This window comes from Grammomys surdaster, unplaced genomic scaffold, assembly GCF_004785775.1.
Source record: "Grammomys surdaster isolate TR1022 unplaced genomic scaffold, NIH_TR_1.0 320, whole genome shotgun sequence".
Classification (NCBI taxonomy): Eukaryota; Metazoa; Chordata; class Mammalia; order Rodentia; family Muridae; genus Grammomys; species Grammomys surdaster.
The window spans coordinates 677229-702253 of NW_021604739.1; the positions used below are offsets into that span (position 1 = coordinate 677229).

The 25025-nt window shown below is 36.2% G+C and overlaps 1 pseudogene; it reads right to left on the reverse strand.

Moving 5' to 3' along the window:
- The window catches only part of LOC114629892, a 54387-nt pseudogene that overhangs the window by 14746 nt on the left and 14616 nt on the right, over positions 1–25025 (reverse strand).

Here is a 25025-nt window from a genome sequence, read left to right on the forward strand (position 1 = left end):
CTAAATTTCTGGGATAAAAGAGATACCAGGGATTCAATACTAATAGTATACTTATAATTGATCCTTTTCATGTATAATCTAATTTGGTTTGTAAGCATTTTATGGAGAATATTCACCACAGTGATTCTCTTGAATTTCATTTTCAAATTTTTTATCTAGAAATTTGTGCTTATGTTCACCAAGGAGATTCACTTACAGATCTCTTTTTGATGAGGTTGTCTATATTTAGCACCAGTGTAGTATTCCATTTACAAAGAAAGATTCCTGGAAGTTTTCATTCTTTTCTCATTTTCAGAATACTTTGAGTAGTACTGATCATAATCTCTGAAATTCTGACAAATTATTTATTGAAACATTGTCAAATTATTTCTATGTCTTTTGCCCATAAACATTTGTTTACATTTTTTATTTCATCTTGACATAGCTTTGATAGGTCATATACATCTAGGAATACATATATTTTATTTAGATTTTTGAGTTTAGTAGAATTTAAAAATTGAAATTATGTCCTTATGAGTATATGTACTTTCTCATGGTCTGAAAGTCATAGCTACAGCAATAAGTAAAAGAAGAAAGATGTAATATAACACATACTAATCTTTGGATGAATGGTTCTATATATAAATAACTCTAAGGACTCCATTAGATAAATCCTTTAAGTGATAAATTTAGCAAGATTGCAAGATACAAAATTAGTGTATAAAAATCAGTACCTTTGTAATAAAAATGACAAAACACAGGATAGAAATCAGAAAATCATTTTCATTCACAGTTGCTTCAGAAATGTCTTGAAATTAATGTAAGATTTTGAAGGGCTTGTAAAATAAAAACTGGAGAAAGAAATTGTGGCAGATATCAGGAAATAGAAGTAACTTCTATGGAGATTTCATTGCATTAATACTGTGAAATGAGCTACATATCAAAAGCAATCTACAGTTTCAGTTAAATCTCCTTCAAAATTCTAATGTAAAATTTCCAAACTGAATTGCATTACAGGCAGAAGAGCCCAGGAGCTACAATGGCAGGTTTAAACATCAACCAGCCTGTGTCCTTCCCAGGTGCTACTTGGTGCTGCTGTTAAAGCACAGCTCTGCCTGGGGAAATGATAACATTGGTGCTACACAGTGTCTGAACTAAAATATAGCAGACACAGGAGACAGAAAAAGGCAGATCTCTGAATTCTGGACCGGCCTGGTCTGCCCAATAATGTCAGGGCAGGACTCTGTTGATAGAGCCACTAAAAAGCAACAGTCTGGGGTTCAAAATGACAGTTTTTTCTTAAACATATTATATAGGTTTTTGATTAATAATTAGGAGGGTCTTCAGCAATTAATAAATAAAGTGCTAATCAATCTTAAATTTGTATAAATATAAATGGGCATCTGGGTACGTTTATCCAAATATAGTATGAACATAGTTTCAAATTGAAAAATTATGCTTTTCTGTTGCCAAAAAACATTTTTCCCTAGGAAGGATGTATTCTGCTGGTCAATGTGCAGAGGTCAGGTGGGAGCAGTGTTGTCTCGCTTTTATTCAACAGAAAAAGAAAATCTATGCTTATAAGATCTAATATGGGGTAAAGCATCAAGTTACTCTGAGAAACCAGCTTGTCCTCTTGGAATGTGTTTCTCCCACAGGAGAACTAATATCAAATCATGAGAGCTAACTTGATAATGGATGTCACATTAGTATGAGGGCTCTATAAATGTGGGCTTTCACATTTATTCTTCTTTCTTTCTTAGGTAAGGGAAAGGAGATTGAAAAGAAAGAAATTAGACAAACAGGGTTAGATTATTGAATATACTCTTGAAATAAAAAATATTCTGTAGCCATACTACTACATTGGTAGAGAATGTTATATTTTGATGCAGAATTGAGGTTATATTTTGATACATTTGTACATAATTTTATACATTGATACAGTTTTAAGGTTTATATTTGTATAAATCTCTACATATTGATAAGATTAATTTTGTTACAACATATGTATGTTTCAATCCTTGTATAGATCTTATGCAACTCATTTTAAGAATACAAAATTTAGTCCTAATCCTTTAATAGCTGACATAAACTTTTAAAGATAATTAATACAAGTTATTCTCAGTCAATCAAACTTATGATCATATCAGACATTTGACTAGATGGCAAATGAGTTATGAATCCTGAATTGAATAGATAATAGGTACCTGGAGACAGGCAATGATTGCATGCTCAAGCATGCTATGAATAGATAGATGGTCTTCAAAAGCATGAGAGATCCACAGAATATGGCATTTAAAGTTATTTTATTATTTAAAGTTCTTTTGCCTGAGACACATCTGCTCCTGAAAGTACCCCCATTCTAATCAAAAGAAATGATGAGGATAAATAGCACCCATATGCAGTTGCTTTTAGTGTGGCAAACCAGTCACTGGTCAAGAAATGCCCTAACTTCATCTGCAGATAGAATGTTGTGCAGATATTCAGTTGCTAAGCTTTGCCCAGACAGGGTAAGCTAGTTCTTCATAATACCTACTTCACTTAAGATCTTTCAGACATATTGGTCCTAAAGAATAAAATGGATGTTTCAATGTTATAAAGGCAATTTTGTAGACTTCCTGGAAGTCAGCTGTCTCTGTCAGTTCCTGTACTTACTACATACTCATGTAATAGTTACTCTTTCTCAGATCTTTGATGAAATTGAAGACTAGGTAAGTCTCACAATTCAACTTGAGTTGTTTAGCATATAGGAAGATTATTAGGACTAGGAAGATGTTTTAAAGTTAATCTAAAAATTAGAATGGAAATTGATTTAGATGCAAAACTCTAAACTCACCAGGACAGAAAATAGAATACCTTTTTTCCTGAGTTACCAGATATGAACAGACTAAACTACTTGAATGTAACACTTAGTTGATAATTGTATTTTTTTTTCTTAACTGCTCCTTCTGTATGCTGCTCATTATTAAGGAGAAAGAGCCTTCCTATTGAGATAAAAAAAAGGGAGTTGTTGAGGTGTGGTCTTTTGATATGTATTACAATGCTATCTACTGGTTCCCAAGGCCTGGTTACTTACAGGGATGAGAGAATCTGTACATTCAATGTCACCTTGATAGTTAATTTAAAACTATTGCTTAAATAAAGATGCTGACAGTTAATAACTGTGCAGAAGAGTCATACGTGCATTTGGGGTCCCCAGTCTTGAAGTCTGAGGAGAACCACAAGAAAAAAGAAGAAGGAGGTAAGAGGAGGAAGGAACCCTGGGGTAGGTGAACCATGAAAACATAGTCATGAGGGCTGGACAATTGGAGTTAAGAGTTTCACATATGGAACATGGCAAATTATAACTAGGGTTTATTAATAAGGAAGTAGACATAATAGCATAGAGGGTAAATATTTGTAGGCTTAAATTTTTCTTAACCCTATTTTTAATAACAGTTCTTAAATGCTTTAGCCTGTTTCTAGAGGTAAAGGATTAAAAAAGGTTGTTAGGGTACAGAAGTAGTGGATTTGTTTAGAAATTGTTCTTTGGAGCAAATCCCATTTGTGTTGATAAGCAATCAGCAGTTCAGTTCATAGGATTCAGCAGTGACAGCTCAATTTACTTGCAAATACTTCATGAACATACCAGTAGTCCAGTTCAATAGACTCGTCATAGAAAACATGAATCATTAGCAGTTGCATGACTTAGCAGAGATAGACAGGCCTCAAGTGATTGGGTACAAGTCAACAGGATGGATTAGGACCACCAGGGATGCCAGGAGAAGTTCCTGGATGTGCCTCTCTCAATGAAGAGAAGATCAGTAAAGACTCAAGACCAAGAAGTGTTGCAAAGCTAGCCCTACAGGCAAGCCTCTCTAACAGCTGTGTCCTGTTTACACTCCCTCAAAACATCAAGTGTGTTCCATAGATCTTGCCTCACCACATGTCTTGCTTCAGAATGTGAATCTCTCTTAGCAAAACTCCATGTGAGTCTGTTATCAGCTATCACTGTACCAATTGGCCCAAGTCTACAGGGTTGGTAAAAAGCCACCAGCATACCACCAGAAGTTTTTTGGTGTGTTTCTCTCAATGGAGTCATGAAAAATGGAGCTCAGCAATGCATGTAAGATAAAGCATGACACGTGTGTCATTAGGAAAGAATCCTTTATCACACATCTTTTCACATGCTTTCTTTACAAAACTTCCTTTCACTTGTTTCCACTTCAAGAAAACACTCCTTCACAGGTTTTCTTTCCCCAGAAAAGCACCATCAGACAAACTGACTTTCCAAAGAAACCAGAAGTTTCCACTTAAGGTATCTGCCCAGCACTAGTGCTGATTAATGCTCATTATAAATATCAAGTTTGGATAGTTTTTTTTTCTGGGATTTAAATAACCAAAGGCAGAGTAGAAACCCAGTGTGAGACTAAATATAGATTACTACATACTACTATTGACCATATTACTCAGATTACTCTTAATCCTACTGTAGGAATACTTGCTTGTATTTATACTCAACTATGTTCTATTGATAAAAGCATATCCATCAACTGATAAACTACAATGAAAATAAAATACTACACACAGTGCAATATAATATCTGTCTTGTGAAAACAGAGATTGTAAAATTTACAGAGATATGGATGAAGCTGGAAATACTTATTCTGCCCATGATAACATAAACCCACAAAGGCAAATTAATCACTCATGGCATTATTTCTAATATATGAATGCTAGCTTTGCATTTTGGTATGTGTACTTAAATAGCCCTATAAGCAGAAATCTCATAACTGGTAATTAGGTTGTTTATGGGAAAGAAGACAAATGCATAGAGGGTACAATTGAGAAAACTAAAATAACAATACAGGAAAGTTCAGGAGCATGGTAGAGCAGGGATAACTAAGAACAAAATCATAGAAAATATCACATGGAAACCGGCTACTATAAGTGATTTATATACATCAATGAAAGCAGTTTAAACTGACTTACCTTTTTACAAATGGAAAAAGGCTCTCCTGGACATTCATTCCCAAAGAAACGTTGACCCATAATAGGTTACCTCCTTTTCTTAGTTTATAAAACATTATAGTCTATGCCCAACGTCTTGGTCACACTCCAAAATTGATAGTAAGACTCTATTACTGAAAGCACTAAGTAATAATGTCACAGACAAAGAAATCAAGCTTTTCTGGAATCTGGAAGTTTTATTTCTACTACTCTGGTTTCAGAATAAAGAATGGTTCTGTGCATCCATCTATGATCAAATAATGATCAATAGTGTTACCTACCTGTAAACTCTGTAAGGCAAAATAATAACTTGCCTTCTACCTTGATATGTCTATTAGTGGAATAGTGGCATAATGTCAGCAAAGAACTCAATCATGGTCTTTGTAACTGGGCCAAAGCTTCATTGCTGAATGGGTCATAGACCTAATAGTTTTATAGACACAATAATAGATAGTCCCCTAAGATTTTATGTTTTTCAGTCCGTGTTAATGCATCTCTTACCCTTCATCAGAGAATCTTCCTTTTTAAACAGATGCCAATAACACAGAGACAGTGAACTGATCAGCATTCTTAGAGGTTGCATGATGCTTAGAGTTCTCAATGAAATATTTGCATTATATCCCCTCCAGCACTATCTCAATGGCCCAGAGCTTATCCAGGAATAAAGAGAAAGATTGTAAAATTCAGAGGTGGTGGATGTCTGCAGCCCTTTTTGGAAATGACAGGGTACTAGCAAACAGGAACTCACAGGAGCTGGGATGAATCTAGGAGACCTGTGTAAGATCAAGCCATACAAAATTCCATTATGGATGGTGGAAGGCTTTTGGTGTGCCACACATAATGAAGGGCTGATGGAAATATATATATATATATATATATATATATATATATATATATGAAGAGCAAGCTTTCTTCAGAAATTATGCCTAAGATTTTACTGAGGGCTGCATTTACACTACCGTAAATAGCCCTATATTCATCATGTACAAGCAACTCTAAGTGGACTCTGTATGCTTTGAAAATAAGACAAGATATAAACCTGGGCAAAAAAGTTATGGGTAGACTCAGGAGGAAACTTGGGATGAACTGAATTACAATTCTTTATATGCTTGTATGCAATTCTCAAAATTATTTGAATGACATAGATTTTGAAAAGACAACCTTCTGGATGGAATCATAATTAAATTGTATGTTCCCATCATATATTTATCATAATATCAAAGATTTTAAGGCTATGAATTAAAACTTATATAAACTAGAAAGTTATGTATTAAAAGTATGTTAGTGTATACTCACCAGTTATAATGTAGCTACTACTTCAATGGGGATTCAATGGTAATTGTGTGGTGTGTATTTGTTTCTAGGATCAAGAGTATGGAGTATATCTCCCTATTTTCTTCTCACTGGTGCTATGAACTGAAATTTTGTCCAGTAATTTTTAACTTCCAAATCTAATGTTTTATAAAGAACATTCTAGAAGTTCATGGAAAGGGCAAATTCACCAAATTCAGAGAACACACATGATACAAATAATGATTAACAAGGTAAATTTGCAAATACGTAAAATCTGTGAGGAAATCACTAGATATGGCAGAAGCAAACAAGTCAGAAAGAAATACTAGTTGTAAACTGGACACTAACTTCAAATATAGAATAACTGATAAATCATGACAATTATAGCTTTAGAGACATTGAAGTAGTAATATATGAAAAAAATAAAAACAAAAACAAAAGTAAAACCAACCCCCAAAAGACCTACACGATTGAAATATTAAAACCAGTGACAGTGGGTAAAAGAATGAACAGGAAATTGTACACTCACAGTGTTTCTTTCATCCTTAGTATACTAGATCACCATGTAAGAAAAGATAAGATTTCCAAGTCTCTTAAACTGGTGAACAATTACGCATTGAGAACCACAATGAATGTTGTTGTTCAGACACTCTACCTCCTGATTGGATGTCCTGGAAGTAGATTTCAAGGAGAAGTTTCTAATTCAATGGCTCAGCATGAGGCTGAGAAACAGAATTTGGCTGATGTAGGCAATGTGTACATAGAAGAGTTTTGGGCTAAAATGTCATGCTTACAAATGGCTTTAAGATTACAATGAATTTAATACTGTTTTTAAATATCTTTTCTCCATCCCTCCATAGTTACCTTTATGAGAATCCTCCACATTTTTAGAATTTTGGGAGTTTATCATCAGCTGAAGAAAATCTACTGGGTTCTGAAAGCAAACAGAAATATCAAAGTCAGTTCTATGTTTTGGAAGCTTGAAAATGGAAATTTGATGAGCTTAAACACACTTATGAGGCTATAACTCATTTAAGGCTAGAATATAGCTACTTTTACCAGAATGACTAGTAAAACAAAACACTTATCATTAGATTTTGGGGAACAAGAAGTATACTGTGGTCTAGTATCATGCGGCCATGCCCATCTTTTTTTCATTGCTTTCTCTGATTCTAAGAATATGTAATTGATGAGCACAAGCCTCTAGATGGATGATTATAGTTCTGTCTCTTGTCATAGGCACTCATTTATAGAGAAATTCTGCACAGAGAGTATGTCAATCTCTCATTTCCTTGACATATTCTTAACGTACATACCATAATTATTAACTGTTTTTCCTCTAATTGCTGGGTTATATATGATTACCCAAAAGTGCTCCAAACCCCATAATACGAGAAAATAACTGATGACATCTCAGAAACAATACTGACTCCCTGACAACCTTCTGCTAGCAATTTTTTCTCCCAACATCTCTTGTCCAGCATGTGGGCTGGATTAGGCAAAACTTGACTATACAATTGGTACTTTCTATGGTCAAACATAACTGCCCAAGTTTTAGGCAAGCCACAACTCAAACTGAACAAACCAAATTTATCAAATATCTCAATAGGATTTTCTCTTGGAAATATGTGACTTTTGACTTTATTGCTTTTGAATTGAAATAAGGTTTGTCATATGTTACCTCTTTACTGTTTTCTAGCCGATTTTTTTGGTCTTCTCTACAAACTTTTTAAAAAATGTAATAGCATCACTTGGAAATATGGAGATGTTAAGTTTGTTATATATTCGGTTAAGAAGTGGGAAAAGTGCTATAAAGAAAAGAAAAAATGTGATTAAAATAAAATTTAAACATTTTTACAGTTATTTTATTTAAAAATTGCAAAATTCTTTAATTTAGGTGAAATAAAACAACAGGAAATATTGTGGTAAGAATGAATATAATTATAACATATAGTCTATTATACCTAAAAGTAATTGAATTTTAAATAAAAACACACACGCACTAAGAAGAATTCAGCTCCAGAAAGACTTATGTTGGAGGTTTATGAAATATTTTTTTTTGGTTTGGTTTTTTGAGACAGGGTTTCGCTGTGCAGCCCTGACTGTCTTGGAACTCACTCTCTAGACCAGGATAGCCTCAAACTCTCGAACTCAGAGATCCACCTGCCTCTGCCTCCCAAGTACTGGGATTAAAGCCATGCACCACCACTGCCCAGCATGAAATATTTAACATACAATTCACACCTACATTCCACATGAGTTTTCAAATCTTAAAAAATCAGTTAAAACTGAAAAGTTGTATCTGAAAGCTTCTACTACCCTGTTTCTAAAGTCAGAACCTCTTTTGGAAAGAAAACCTATATAGAAACATGACTTAATGGTATCCTAAGTGATGTTATCAGCAAAGGATTTGCCATCTGAATGTAGAATCATGGAATGAATCTTGCTATATTGTAAAATGCATACTACCCAATAAGGTACAAAACAGAATAAAATTAAATTACGCAAAAAAATCAGAGATGGAGTATTATGAAAAGTTTCAGGAAAAATTCAATTTTTTCCTAATTAACATTCTCAGATAATTAGGAACAGTATAAAATGCCTTTAACTTTTTGAAAATTATCAATAGAAACTAAGACTTAACACAAAAATTGAAGGTTGAAGTATTTCTTAATACTTTCAGGAAAAACGCAATGGAATATCATTCACTCTATCATCACTTCTCTTCAGCTACTAGAAAATGAGGTTCATATGTCTTTTATAGTACAGTGTTTATACACAAAAATGAATAAAAATAAATTGTCATGTGTTCTGGAATTTGAGGCCAAGAAACAATAGTTTGAAAGAAGGTGTGATTAGTATACATAATGTGTTTAAAAATTAAGGAAGAATTGCAGTGTTGGTGAAGAATTGCATACCCTAATACATGCTAGCTATGTATACTATCATAAAGCTTCATCCTTCTCTGGATTTGAGGAAGAATTTTGATAGTGGTTCAGATAGGTCAAGGATTGTAATATTCTTGCTACTATTGCATTATCTCTGGGATCAAAAATACTCCCCAACACACTTAACACAATATTATATTTTTGCATACTCATATCCAATACAATATACAAGCTCAAGGTGAGATTTTTTGCAAAAAACAAACAATTTTAGAAAATCAGCAAAGAGGTCTCCTTTGTTCTACATCTTTTTGTCCACTTTAATTTATTATCCATGGAGGCTTGCAGCCATCTGGTTCAAACCTGAAATACCAGCTAAAATCCACTCACAAAGTCCAACAGAGACTATCAGGCCAGGCAACACCAGGGAAAACCAGATGGCTAAAGGCTAGCATAAGAATACACTCAAGAAAAGCCAGAATAATATGGTTTCACTAGAAGTTCGGAGTCTAATACAGCAAGCTCTGGATATCCTAATACACCTTAACAGAAAGAAAATGACCTTAAATGTAATCTTATGAGGATCATAGAAGCCTTTAAAGAGGAAATAAACAAATCCCTTAAAGAAATACAAAAAAAACCCACCACCACCAACAACAACAAACTGATGAAGAAAGCAAGGAAAACTGTTCAAGGCCTGAAAATGGAAATAGAAGCAATATAGAAAACACAAACTGAGGCAGTCCTGGAGAGAGAAAATCTAGAAAGAGAAAGGAGACACAGAAACAAACGTCACCAACAGAATGCAGGAGATGGAAGAGAAACATTCAGGCATAGAAGATACAATAGAATGAATTAATACACCAGTCAAAGAAAAGGTAAAATCAAAAAAAAAAATTCCTGACACAAAACATCCAGGAAATCTTGAATATCATGAAAAGAGAAAATCTAAAAAATAATTGGAGTAGAAGGAGATTTCCTATCTCAAAGCACTAGAAAATATCTTCAAAAAATCACAGAAGAAAAAAAAATTTTTAACTTACAGAAAGGGATGGTTATAAACATACACAAAGCTTATAAAACATTAAATAAATTGTACCAGAAACAAAAATCCTCATGCTACATAATAATGAAAATGCTAAATATACAGAGCAAAGAAAAATATTGAAAGCTGTAAGGAATAAATGCCATCAAACATATAAAGGCAGACCTATCAGAATAACACCTGAACTTCTCAACAATGATTCTAAAATCCAGAAAGTCCTGAACAGATGCCAAGCAGACCCCAAGAGAAGACAGATGTCTGCCCAGATTGCTATACTTAGCAAAACTTTCAAACACCATAGATGAAGAAACCAATATATTCCACAACAAAAACAAATTTAAACAATATCTTTCCACTAATCAAGCCCTACAGTAGATACGATGGAAATTCCAATGGACCAAGGATAACTACACCCAGAAAAACACAAAAATTAATCATTTCACACCAGCAAAACTCAAAGAAGAGGATCTTTTTTCTTCATGCACACACACACACATGCACACACACACACATGCACACATGCACTATCAACATAAAAATAACAGGAACTAACAATCATTGATTATTAATATATTTCAACATAAATGGACTCAATTTGCCAATAAAAACACACAGGCTAACAGAGCAGTTGTGCAAACAGAATCTACCATTCTGCCACATAAAAGAAACACACCTAGGCAAAAATGACAGTCACTAACTCTTAATAAATTGCAGGAAAATTATTTCTAAGCAAACAAATCCAAGAATACCACTGCAGTAGCTATGCTAATACCTAATAAAATAGACTTACAGCCAAAATTAATCAAAAGAGATATGGAAAGTCACTTCATACTCATCAAAGGAAAGATCCACTAAGATCATGCCTCAAACCTATCTGAGTGCCAAATGCAAGGGTATACATGTTCATAAAAGAAACATTACTAAAGCTTAAATCATACATTGAGGCCCACACATTAATAGTGGGAGACATTAACACCCCACTCTCATCAATGGACAGGTCATCAAAACAGAAGCTAAAGTGATACAATAACAGAGATACAGTGAAATTAACAGATGGTATGAATCAAAGGGAGCTAACAGATATCTGCATAACATTTCACTCAAACACGAAAGAATAGCATTTCTTCTCAGCACCTCAAGGAATCTTCTTCAAAACTGACCATATACTCAGTAAAAAGGAAGCTTAGACAGATACAGGATATTGAAGTAATACTTTTTATATCATCAGATCACCATGGATTAAAACTAGACTTCATCAACAACAGAAAGCCTATGAGCTCATGGGAACTGAAGAAGTCTCTACTCAATAACCATTGAGTCAAAGAAGAAATAAATCAAAGAGTTTAGAGAATTCAGTGAAAATGATGGCACAACACACCCAAACATTGAAAGTAGTGCTAAGAGAAAATATTATAGCACTATGTTCCTGAAGAAACAAATATGTGAGATCTCATACTAGCAACTTAACAGCACACCTGAAAGTCCTGAAACACAAAGAAGCAAAAATCCTCAAGAGGGTTAAATGTCAGAAAGTAGTCAAACTTAGGACTTAAATCAATCAATTAGAAACAAACAGAACAGTAAAAGGAATCGATGAAATCAAGATCTGGTTCTCTAAGAAAATCAACAAGATAGAGAAGTCATTAGCAAAACTTACCAAAAGGCAAATAAACAGTGTCCAAATTAACAAAATCAGAAATGAAAAGGAAGACATAACAGCACACACTGAGGAAATTGAAAAAAATCATTAGATATTACCTAAAACATCTTGTATTCCACAAAATTAGGAAATCTAAACAAAATGGATGATTTACTAAATAGATACCACTTAAATCAAGATCAGGTAAACTAAAGTCCTAAAACCACTATGGAAAAGAAGCTGTTATTAATAGTTTCTCAATTGAAAAAGCCCAGGAAAGGATGACTTTAGTGCAGAGTTAAACCAGACTATCAAAGAACAGCTAATACCAAGACTCCTCAAACTATTCCAAAACCTCATCAAAAGGAATATTGCCAAACTCATTCTTTGTGATCACAATCATCCTGACACCAATGCCATACCTAGAGCCAACAAATAAAGAGAATCTCAGAAGAAATTTTACTATGAACATTGATGCAAAAATCCTCAATGAACTATTCACAAAACAAATTCAAGAATATATCATCCACCATGATCAAGTACGCTTCATCCCAGGGATTTAGAGGTAGTTCAGTACACAAAATGTCTCAATGTAATCTACAATATAAACAAATGGAGAGAAAATAATACACAATATTGACCATCTCATTAGATGGTGAAAAAGCCTTTGACAAAATCCAATGGCCTTTCAAGTTAAAAGTCCTGGAGAGATCAGGGATTCAAGGCACATACCTAAACACAATAAAGACAATATACAGCAAGACATCAGCTAACATCAAATTAAATGGAGAGAAATTTAAAGCAATTCCACTAAATCAGGGAAAAGCCAAGTCTGTCCACTCTCTCCATAGCTCTTCAATATACTACTTGAAGTTCTAGTTAGAACAATATGATAACTTAACAATGTTAGAGCTTCACTGGATTGTCATTTACTTCTACAGCTATGTCTCATTTATATCATATCCAAGATCAATGTAGAAAATTAGCCCAGGTTCCTTCTGGTCTGCTGCCAAGGAGCACTGAGCAGATCCCAGACAGCAGCACTGCACCCAGTCTCACAAAACGCAGAGGAAGCGGGCTTCCCAGGAGCTCTAACCTGGGCAGCATCTTAAGTAAGGAGACAGCAACACCTGCCCCAAACAGAAAGTAACTAGGACCCAGAAATTTTCTCCTGGATTGGACCACTGGTTCCTTCCAATCTGGGCCTGAGCACTGAGAAGATCTTGGGCCCCAGCTCTAATCACAGTAGTAACACCCATCCCACACAGTTCTGAAACAACCAAGATAATAGGAAAGACAGACTCCAGTAAGAGACAGAGTAGGTAGCACTAAGGAGATGCAGATAGTGAAAGGCAAGCACAAGAACATAAGCATCAGCAAGCCAAGTAACTTGGCATCATTAGAACCTAGTTCTCCCACACTAGAAAGTCCTCAATTCCCCATATCACTGGAAAGCAAGATTCAGATTTAAAATCACTTCTAATGATGATGATAGAGAAATTTAAGAAGGACATAAATAATACTCTCAAAGAATTTTAGGACAACACAGGTAAACAGGTAGAAGCCCTTAAAGAGGAAACACAAAAATACCGTAAAGAATTACATGAGAACACAACCAAACAGGTGACGGAATTGAACAAATCCATCCAGGACATAAAAATGGAAGTAGAAACAATAAAGAAATCACAAAGAGAGACTACCCTGGAGATAGAAAACCTAGGAAAAAAAATCAGGAGTCTAGATGCAAGCATCACCAACAGAATACAAGAGATAGAAAAGAAAATTTCAGGTGCATAAGATACCATAGAAAATATTGACAAAATTGTCAAAGAAAATGCAAAATGAAAAAAACTCTTAACCCAAAACATCCAGAAAATCCAGGACACAATGAGAAGACCAAACTTAAGGATAATAGGTATAGATGACAGTGAAGATTCCCAATTTAAAGGGCCAATAAATATCTTCAACAAAATTATAGAAGAAAACTTCCCTAACCTAAGGAATGAGAAGCTCATAAGCATAGAAGCCTAAAGAACACCAAATAGACTAGAGCAGAAAAGAAATACCTCCCATCACATAATAATCAAAACACCAAATACACAAAACAAATAAAGAATGTTAAAAGCAGTAAGGGAAAAAAGATCAAGTGACATATAAAGGCAGACCTATCAGAATTACACCAGATTTCTCACCAGATACTATAAAAGCAAGAAGATCCTAGACAGATATCATACAGACTGTAAAAGAACACAAATGCCAGCCCAGGCTACTATACCCAGCAAAATTCTCAATTACCATAGATGGAGAAACCAAGATATTCCATGAAAAAAAACAAATTTACACAGTATCTTTCCAAAAACCCAGCATTTCAAAGGATAATAGTAGAAAAGCTCCAGTACAAGGAGGAAAATTATACCCTAGAAAGACCAAGAAAGTAATACTCTTCCAACAAATCCAAAAGAAGATAGCCACACAAAGATAATTTCACCTCTAATAACAAAAATAACAGGAAGCAACAATCACTGTTCCTTAATATCGCTTGACATCAATGGATTCAATACCCTCAATAAAAAGACATAAGCTAATGGACTGGATATATGAACAGTACCCAGCATTTTGCTGCATACAAGAAACCCACCTAAGTGACAAAGACAGATACTACACTAGAGTAAAAGCCTGGAAAACAATTTTTCAAGCAAATCATGTGAAGAAACAAGCTGGAGTAGCCATTGTAAAACCTTCAGCCAGAGAACACAAAAGCTCCACCCATATAGGTAGCTGAGGTTGGCCTTGTCAGGCATCTATGCAAGTGGAGGTCCTTGGTGCCTGATAGTTTAGATTCCCTAGTGTTGGGGAATTTGAGAGGAGGGAGGTGGGAATGGGAGGATGGTGGGAGCACACCTTTATAGAAACTCCCAGAATTATATGGATTAGATATCATAGAGACAGGCTGCCAGAAAACTAGATTCCAGAATTCAAACAAAAAATATCTTAATATTAAAATTCGTTTTGAGAATTGTATATTGCAGAATACACAGACTTGGTTTATCTACTCATCAAGCAAGTTGAGCAGACCTGCTTGAACTTCTGATGGCCTGGAATCTCAGCTGGATGCAGTGAAGACACAGGCATCAGAGGCTTATCAATTTACTCTTCCCCCCGCTCCTCTTCTAATATCTCAATGCCTGTAATCAGCTTGAAGAAATTAATAAAGAGTCGGTGCCCCTATTCCCTGGGCTTCGGGACTGAGGTGGTTAATATTGGGCTGTCTTTCTAGGGAAAAGTAGTGGTTTTGTTGGAACAGGGAGGAATAGCTAGGATTTATTGCATAGCCATAACCTATTGGTAGAAATCTGTATAATTATTATTAACCTGAAGTTATAATTTCTTAAATGGTACAAAATTTACTTTGATTTCAAATTTAAGGTTTTCATTGGTACGAGTTTCTTATTGATAAAAAAAATGACATCAATATTGTTACTTTCATAGGCATTGTGCCTATATAACTTAGGAATACAAGGCTTAGACCCAGCCCTTCTTTCACTTTTTTTAACTGATTTGAGATGGTTAGCCTGTGAGTTAAGGGCCTATAGCAAATTCATGGCTCTGAGATTATTGTGAGGGTGTTTTCTACATTTTATTTAGAAATAGCTGTGAGGAGTTAACGACAACAGTTCAGATTGCCTGTAATAACGGATAATTGGTTTTCAAAACATCAGAAGTACACAGAATTAACGTTACAAACATTTCTGTATTAAGGTTCATTTTGATTAGAGACCTGTCTGCTCCTGACACCTTCCTGTCTTAGATTCTAAGAAGAAATTGAGCATCGTTGGAGTTACTCCAGTTGTGGTGAGACAGCCACTAGGCAAGAATTGCCTCTTTTCATCTGCAAACATATTACTGTCCTGAAAAGGACACATTTGTGGAATAGTTGACTAATTACATCTGCCAAGATAGAGTAATCAGCCCTTAATAATTCTCCATCAGTAGGTCTGTCAGATTATCCTGGTCCAGAAGACTGAGGATTGGATGCTCCAACATTTTGTAGTATAGGGACTGTCCAGGTGTTCAGTAGTCTCTATAAATTGGCTAAGCAATCATAATTTGTTTTACTGACTACAAGAAATATACCCAACCATCAAATAACAACATAGGAAATGAGCATGCATTATTATTCTGATATCAAACCAAAACTAATTATAAGCATATAGATTACTTTATTCACTTTAAGGGAACTGTGATCCATGTGACATTGCAACCTTAAATGTGTGGTTTAAAACTCACACAGGGCACGCTGCACGGGGCGTGGTCAGGGTCGCATCCGCACGCCCGTGCACATACTCCGTCCAGGGAACCAAGGTCACAGAGGAGAGAGAGAGCGCCCCGCAGATGGCTGGTCTGGGGAGAGTGGGGACCCAACATGCCGACGGGATGTGGGGTGGGTCACATTTGTGTACCGCAGTTGCAGCTGAGTCCCCCAGGGGCCTCGAAAAGGCGGTGCATGGACCGCTGTTGTAGAGAGGGTGCTCCATGGACTGCTACAACAGAGAGAGTGGGAAGAGCTTTTCCCACGTGAGTTTTTCACTTACAGAGAGTCCAGAGTTCCAAGAGACATGTGGAATTGAAGATATTGAAGTTTTATTGTCATGGTGATTAATCTAAATGGTGGAGCTCTCCCACAAAATGCCAGAAGGGGCTTCCTTATATTGGAAGGGGGGAGGGGCGGAGCTCGGGCCTATAGGTAATATGTAAATCTTGAGGCAGAGACCTGTTCCCCCGCCTTACATGGCCCACTGCATGGAGACCTCATGTCAGGTCTCTGGGTTTTGGGGGTGTGGCCAAACACCCCAGGATTTCTATGGCCCCACATAAATGTATATGTAATAATATGGAAACTTAATTTCATAAAACAAATACTAGCTATAGTGTAACAGAATAAACTCTGCAACAAAATAGTGACTTCTACACTTACCCTTAAAATAAATATAATTTCCAGAATTAAATGAACAGATAAACAGTGAAAGTAAATGATATTAATTTAAATTTCATTAAAGAGATAGAGAAATGCTTAATATATGTAAATGTATAAATATAAATCATGACACTTTGGCTCAAAGACAGAAATCACATGGTCATCTAATAAAATTATCCAAAACAACAAAGTATGTAGCAATGATGAATAACCCCATTTGATATGAAAGTACAAAGGGGGAAAATAGAACTAGATCATACAGTGGTGAAACCAAGAAGAGGAGGGATTGTGCATGGATATGCTATGAAGAATATTGTACTTTGTGTGCTAGGTAACGTAAGACTAAGATATTAATATAGTTGAAAAATAGACTACATACCCATAGAGAAAGTTAATGGATTGAAAGGGCTACGTTTAACAAGCGTCCTGATGTTGTTCAAAAAAGGATCCTGAGGATTGTTGAGGGAATCCACCTTCACTCCAAATGAGGTGCTAATGATCACATCCAAGCTGTAGGCACCAAAAATGCTGAGCAGAATGACAGGGAGTTTAATATGTGATCAGCACAGCTCCTGAACTCTGGGACAATTTGTCTGCAGTATGATTAGTCCAGCCTGTGTTTACTATGGTGTTATCTTCAAAATTTAACATGATTTTACTGCTCACATAATTTCCAGAAAGTTATCCTTTTTCAGTTTGATTAAACAGAGGTAGAAAAAAATTTGGGTTTTGTTAGTGTTTTTCTAAGACTCTCAGCAAAACTTAAATTTAAGATTGTTCAAAGTTATAGACACTAATATTTATGCCAAACTAACAACCTCTGATGAGTTTCATGTACTCAACTATTACATTTTTTAATCTTGACAGCTATAGCTTACCTAAACTTACATCTTCCTAAACTATGTAATTTGTCTTCTAAAATAAGAGACAACAACAACTAATCTAATTTTGCTTCATGTATATAAGAGGGAGACTGCCCCAGTTAATCTGGGAGGAGTTGCTTAATGCGTGGTTCATAACAAGTTAACATCATATTTCTTCATTATTCTTTCTCTGGAATAATTTTAGGTTCTTGAAATGTAGGTGAGGTCTCCAAGAGGGACAGAACCCTCTGCCAATTCATACATAACTATTCACTCTTGTATGGTAATGGGCTTGCCTTTCTCTACTTCCAGATTCATATTTTTCACCAGCACATCTCCATAGTGTTGGATGATGGGGAACATCTAAGTACAAAACACAACACACTCTGTTGGTAAATGTCAACATCTGTGTTTCCCAAATAACAAGATTTTTGAAATTATGAAATATAATCATATTTTTACAGGAAGTAAAGTGATAAAACAACAAAAAATGTGAAACAATAACAATAAGAACTGCAACAAATCAGAGAGAGGGAGAGAGAGAGACAGAGAGAGAGAGAGAGAGAGAGAGAACCATTCTTAGCAATGTAATGCCCAAAGCAATATCTCTTTGAAGAGTATGACACTACTTCTCCCTGTCCTCAGATAGAATTGATTACACCATAACAAAACATCCCTTATTTTCTCACCTCCTTTAGTTTTCCACTGGTGAAGGTTGGAGAAAGCAATGATCGAATTCTCTTCCATTCATCATTCTCACTTCTTTAGACACCCTTTTTCATAATTCCAGCTGGACCATGAAGCTATAATATCAAGAAAAATAGAGTTTTGCCTTTCAAAAAAAGTGCCTCAAACTGGGGCTGGAACAGTGGCTGAGTGGTTAAGAACACTTACTCTTCTTGCAGAGAACCCTGGTTTGATTCTTAGCACACTCATCTGGTGTTTCACAACTACCAGTTCTTGGTATCTGATGCCCTTTTTTGGTCTCTGTGACCACCTGCATACATGCCATGCACATACATATACTCAAGCACACACATGTGCTGAATAAATTAAAATATGTAAGATACCTCAAAGTACAAGGAGGAGACATAGAGACACCTGATAGTCTCTAAACCAGTTCTATCACAATCTTCACTTCAATATGATTTCCTCTTGAGGAAAACTGCCTTTTAAAGTGAACAATCAGGGAGGAGATTGAAATATGGTACCCAAGTCCATACAGAAAATAAGATTGGTTTCTTATTTAGGGTTCTATTGTAATTTCTGTGATAAAGACCATGGGCAAAAGAAACTTGAGTTGGAAGTCAAGGCAAGGACACTATGGAAATCAATTTAGCGATTTCTCAGAAAACTGGAAATAGTTCTGACTCAAGACTCAGCTCTATCAGTCCTAGGAATATAGCCAAACGATTTTTAGTATTCCACAAAGACACTTGTTCAACTATGTTCATAACAACTTTATTCAAAATAGTGAGAAAATGTAAAAAACTTAGATGTTCTTCAACTGAAGAGTGGATAAACAAAATGTGGTAAATCTATACAATAAAATACTATTCAGCTATTAAATACCAAGACATCATGAATTTTGCAGGCAAATGGATGGAACTTAGAATATCATCTTACATTGGGTAACCCAATCCCAAATGGAAATACATAGTATGTACTTACTTATAAGTGCATATTAGCCCTAAAATTAAGGTATCAGGTTACATTCCACACACCCGAAGAAGCTAAACAAGAAGGAGGGTCCAAGTCAGAAAGACTTAACCTGACTTAGAAGTAGGAACAAAATAGTCATAAGAGGCAGATGGAGGGAGGAATCTGGGAGAGATGGGGGATGTGGACAGAAATGGGGTGGTTCATGATCAGGTATGGAGGACAAGCTTCTATGGGGGGGTAGCAATCAGTATGCCCACCCAGCTATGATACCTATGAAACATAACAAATACCGAGTAATTATCCCTTGAAACATACATATGCTGACAACATTGAATTATCTAATCAAGTTGTATTTTTGAATCTGTTTCTATGTGTAACTAGTTAAAGTGTCATCTTTCATTCTGGTACTTGAAAAGCAAAGGCAGACTGATTTACATCAGTCTGAGGTAAATATGATCTACAAAGCAAATTATAGAATAGCTAGATCATATATTGTCACTCCTTTCAAAAAAAAAGAAAGAAAAAGAAAGGAAGAAGAAGTGTGTGAATTTGGAAGAGAGTTTAGGTGGGAATATGAGGCTATTACTGCAAACTAATTAAAGGAAATTTTCATTTATTTTTGACTATTTTTAATTCAGGAAATTTGAGCTTCCTTGTTCCCCAACAGAATAACACGAAGACACATAGCACTCCTGTACACTGCTGGCAAATTATGGTAACTTCATAAGAATTTCATATTAAGATGTTTGTTTGTTGGTTAGTTTGTTTGCTTATTTGTTTGTTTCATCATACTGAAGCATGAACCATGAGCAAGAGTAATTTACTACTGGGCAACATCTCCAACAATTCACAGTAAAATTGTTAAATGAATGCTCACATTTTAATATTTTACTTTCTGAGATTATAATAACAACATTTCTCTTTTACAAATACTCCTTTCTCTTTTTGTACTCATTCATATTTTTCAATAATTGTTATTACATGCATGTATACACACACAGGAATATATATATTCCTACATGAAACCTGTCCATTATGTGCAATGTTTACATTTTAAAAAACAAAATACCTACATGTCGATTTGTGAAGACAGAATAAAATTCTTTCACTAATACCTTCTTGATCATGTCTGGTTTTGTGATTACCAGGACAGGGATCAACCCATCATATAGCCTGTATTGGGAAAACAGAGATGATTACACCACTTTGATCCTGAACTGTGAACTGAATCTTGATCTTTGGTAAGAACAATGGTTCTTCACTACTTAGCTATCTCTATAGCCCCTAAGGACAAACTATTAACTGACAAGCAATAAAAGTTGCAAGGAACTCTTTTTTTCAGGACCATTAGAAATGTAGAGCAGTTCAGTGGCATTAAAAAAGGAGAGATCCCCTCCGCTCACTTTTACCCTCGCCAGTTGAGGTGAGCTGAGTGTAAGGGCAGGCTCATCTACCTTATTGTGCCACACAGAACATTGATGTCACTTCTTCTCAGACTCTAACCAAATTACCAGCACCTCTCATAGCGAAGTTCTGCTGCTGTTGGCTCAATTATTGCACAAAATAATTAATGAAACAAGCCTAGAAGGCAATTGCACGATATAACTCATACTATATATGTTCCTCAAAGTGAGTAATATATGTAAAGAGAAATTATCCATATACATTCTGTAGGACCATGAAAGGACAACATAGTTTCTGGTCAAGCACCAGCTAGAAATTGTCAGAGACCCCAGGTGATCCTAAGGGACGCCATGCATTTCAACATGCTCCTAGACTTCAGGCTCCTGACAAGAGGCCCAAGAACTCTATAGAGTGATGTCCTCCAGGCAGGTAGGACAATGGCCACTAGCCCCTCAACAGGAAGAGGGCATGACTACAGGCCAAAGAGTTTCAAGACAGATTTCGATATTAATAAGATACTTAAAGGCTAGAGGGGTATAGCCAATTAATGTTCCTTCCCAGACTCTCCTCCTTGCAAAATGTATTTAACCTCAGGCCTGCAGGCAAGCTGAGCCAGCCATAACCCAGCCAAGCGAATCTCCTCAACCAAAAACTCTCATCCCTGTGGGATGCAGCCAGAGATTCGCCCCCTTCCCCAATTTGGCCATGGGCAAATCTAGTCCAAACGCCACCACTTCAGTCTCGGCCCTCCTGCAGCTCCCCAGCAGCTCCTGAAAGTCCAAGGGACTGAAACCCAGCCAGCTCCCTGCTGCCTCTTGGCCCTGGGACCCCAAGAACTCTGGCTGCTAGCGGGACCTCAGACTGTGCGCCTCACCCCTGAGCAGAGTTCCATAGCTCCACATTGCCCAATGTCTGTCAGTTTCCAGGATGGAGTGAACACAGTCAAATTCCCAGTCCCTCTGTTCCCATGAGAGGTCCTAGCCAGGTGATGAGACAGAGGCAGGACCTACACATCAACCCACCAAGTCCCAAGCAGACTACAACCAAACAACATCCCTATTAAATAGTCAGTGTCTTGTAATAAATGTATTTAAAAACGTGGAAGGAAAAGAAATTTCAGCAAAGTGTGATGACACAGACTTCTATGACAAGTACCCAGGAGGCAGACATGGAAAACTGTGACATCTGGGCCAATATGGGCTTCATAGAACCTTCTAGTTGTACTTTGGATATGTTGAGACCTAGCTTCAAAAAAAAGTAATGAGAGAAGGCCAAGGATGCCTCAAACCTATGGAAAGAAGTACAGGCAAGTAAAGAATCCTAAGAGTGAGAGAAATGGTCTTCCCCAGGAAGAACACATCAACTGGTTATTGAATTCCATGTAGTCAGACCATAAAACATACATATAATTAACAGTATACAGACTTAGCAGGCTGTAATTATAAATATAAATACATTTATGCGTACAAAGTATATATTTGAAGAGAGAAAATAGAAGGGAGAAAGGAAGCAATTATAACCTCAAGCAAAAATGAAGTAATAACAATAAGAAAACCACACTGCATAGGTACTGTAAATTAAATAAAAATAATAACTACAAATATTCCCATTTCAGTAGGCCTTTCACTTTGCCTGGGCATCACAGCAGTGTAGGCATAATGTTTTCATACATTGTGTTAAGTTTAGCCTTTAGTTATTCAGATACTGATTTTTCTGCCCTCATAACTTGTCTCAATTTAGACATGGCACTGTACCAATACCTTGCTTATACCACGAATCTCCTTCTCAAGCTTGTGTAAATAGTTCTTACCATTATTCTCTGACTTGTCAATAAATGCTAACTACACAATTGATGGGCAGAATATAGAATAGGGCAGGATATCTGCCAGCGAGAGAAAGGAGAGACCAAGAAAGTTTCTGATTACATGGCAGGTTGGAGGATTTAGAGTCATAAAGAAGAGCTCCAAAGAGCCAGATCACTCACCACCTGTAGCAGCTGAGAGAGCTGGGCCTGTTGTCATGAGAGCTGGTGAACTGGCCCTATCCCTCATCTGCTGCTGCCCTGGAGAGAATGGGTCCTGCACCTCGCCTGGGCAACACAGTAGATCTGTATCTATAGATGTGGGTGTGGGAGAGCTATTTCATGACATAAAAGAAGAAAAGCTTATCCTGTGTCTTGTTGATGCAACCATTGCATGGCAGGACTATAGCAATGCTCTTAAGCTCACCCTGTTGGTGTGGATAAGGGATAGCAAGTGGGCTGATACTTGCTACTACTCGGCTACTACCCAAGCAGAGATCCAGGGATCTGAGATGGCCCATCTCAAAATCTACATCACCTGCTAATGATTTGGACACATGAATGGGCCAGACATTCTTTTTCAAAGTTTCAGAATTTTCATGACACTAGGAACAACAGAATAACTGGAAGGAGTCCCAGTGAGGTCCCAATACTGATGGTGTCACACAAGTCAGAGTCCTCAAACCATACCAATGATTCATTGCAGTGAACATTTGTAAATAAAGATATGTGGACAGATGGTTATACTGTGAGACACATTGAGACATACTATAGCTTCCACAATGAGATTCTTTATATGTTGTCATTGGTGGTAGTGGTGTGTGTGTGTGTGTGTGTGTGTGTGTGTGTGTGTGTGGTTATTTTCTGGGAATGTTAGATTATTTTCTGAGAAGTGGTTATGATGGAATGGGAAGATGAGTGGTACTGGCATGGCCTATGTGAAACTCCCAAGGAATCAATAAAAAGGTAAAATAATAAGTAAAATTTAAGCCTGCCTTTGAGAATACTAGAAATATTTTTAAGAACTGCTTTTGCTTTTACCTAAGTGAGGGCAGGAGACATTCTTCTAAATTTATAATCACATGTTAAATGTGTCTGAATAAATGCATTTCCCACAATTTTTAAACTCCAAATTAATAATAAATGCAGCCAAGAACCCTTATATGACAGTAGATAAAATAAGGCTATGTGTCTGGATTATCAAATGATGCAGACCAATCATGACATGCAATGTTCTAATTCAAACTGTGAATTACAAAATACTCATAGAACTGCTGGCAAGGCAGTCCTTCAGACACTTTAAAATAGGCAAATGCATCCCAAGATACTCTGGGCTGACAAAGTCATCATACAGGTTGGTTTTATATCTTAGCAAAACCACATATTAGACATTTCCAAATTACTTACCCCCACATATCACTATACTTTTTTTGGAATTCTACATCACATTTCCACATACCCTGGAAAAAGAAATTAAATAGTTCATTAATTTTAAACACAAATTGGCCACTAAATGGCAAACAAATGATTCGGTCACCAAGACATTAGGATCATTGTATAACATTCCTAACTAGCAAGTAATGGAAATCCTCAAGATTTCTCTAAGACACCGGGAAAATTTAAAGTTATTCATTGTTTAGTTTCTGGGTATTGTACATTCCCAAATTGCTCCTTCTCTAATAAACCTACAGTATCAGATGATTTTATCTGTGGCAGTTTCTTTGGTTATGCTTTGACTCTGAAATTCTGAAACACATTTGTCTTTTCCAATTTGGATGCCTGAAGGCATCAAGAATCAGGGAGACTGACAGGAATTTTCAAAATCCCTTTGCTTCTCACAGCTTACTGCCCTTTCATTCAGCCAGTAATTTCTCTAGGATTTTAATACATTCAGTAAATTGAATACAACATTGATGCCTATAGTGTATTAGATTTACACTAGCAATTTACTAGGGGCAAATGTGTTTGCCTCCTAGTGCCTTTGTTCAACAGCAAAAGATGAGGACTTCCTCCCTAACATAAAGGAAACAAAGTCAAAAGTTTGATCTGAATTTCCACCACTGAACCCTGGGCAATGAGATGAATCAGTGTAGTTATTAAGTGGGTAGTGTGTGTGTGTGTGTGTGTGTGTGTGTGTGTGGTTTTTTTTTTTGAGAAAAAAATCCCATGTAACTCAGCCTGACTCAATCTCTGTGTATATAAAGCTGAACTTGAATTGGTGATCCTTCTGACTGCTTGTATTATAGGTGTGTGGCATCATGCTCTAATTTATATGATGCTGGGATCTAGCCTAGGGCTTTGTCTGTTCTAGGCACGCAATATACAAAAGGGACTTCCATCTTCAGCCACTGTAAATTTCAACTCCATGAAACTAGGTTCCTAGAAGATGATAGAGCCCAGCCTGTAGAGTAATTCCCTGGTGCTTAGAGCTATTCTGAACCAAGGCATGCTCAGAAATCCTAAAGAAAGGACAAAGGGACCATTGCTTCT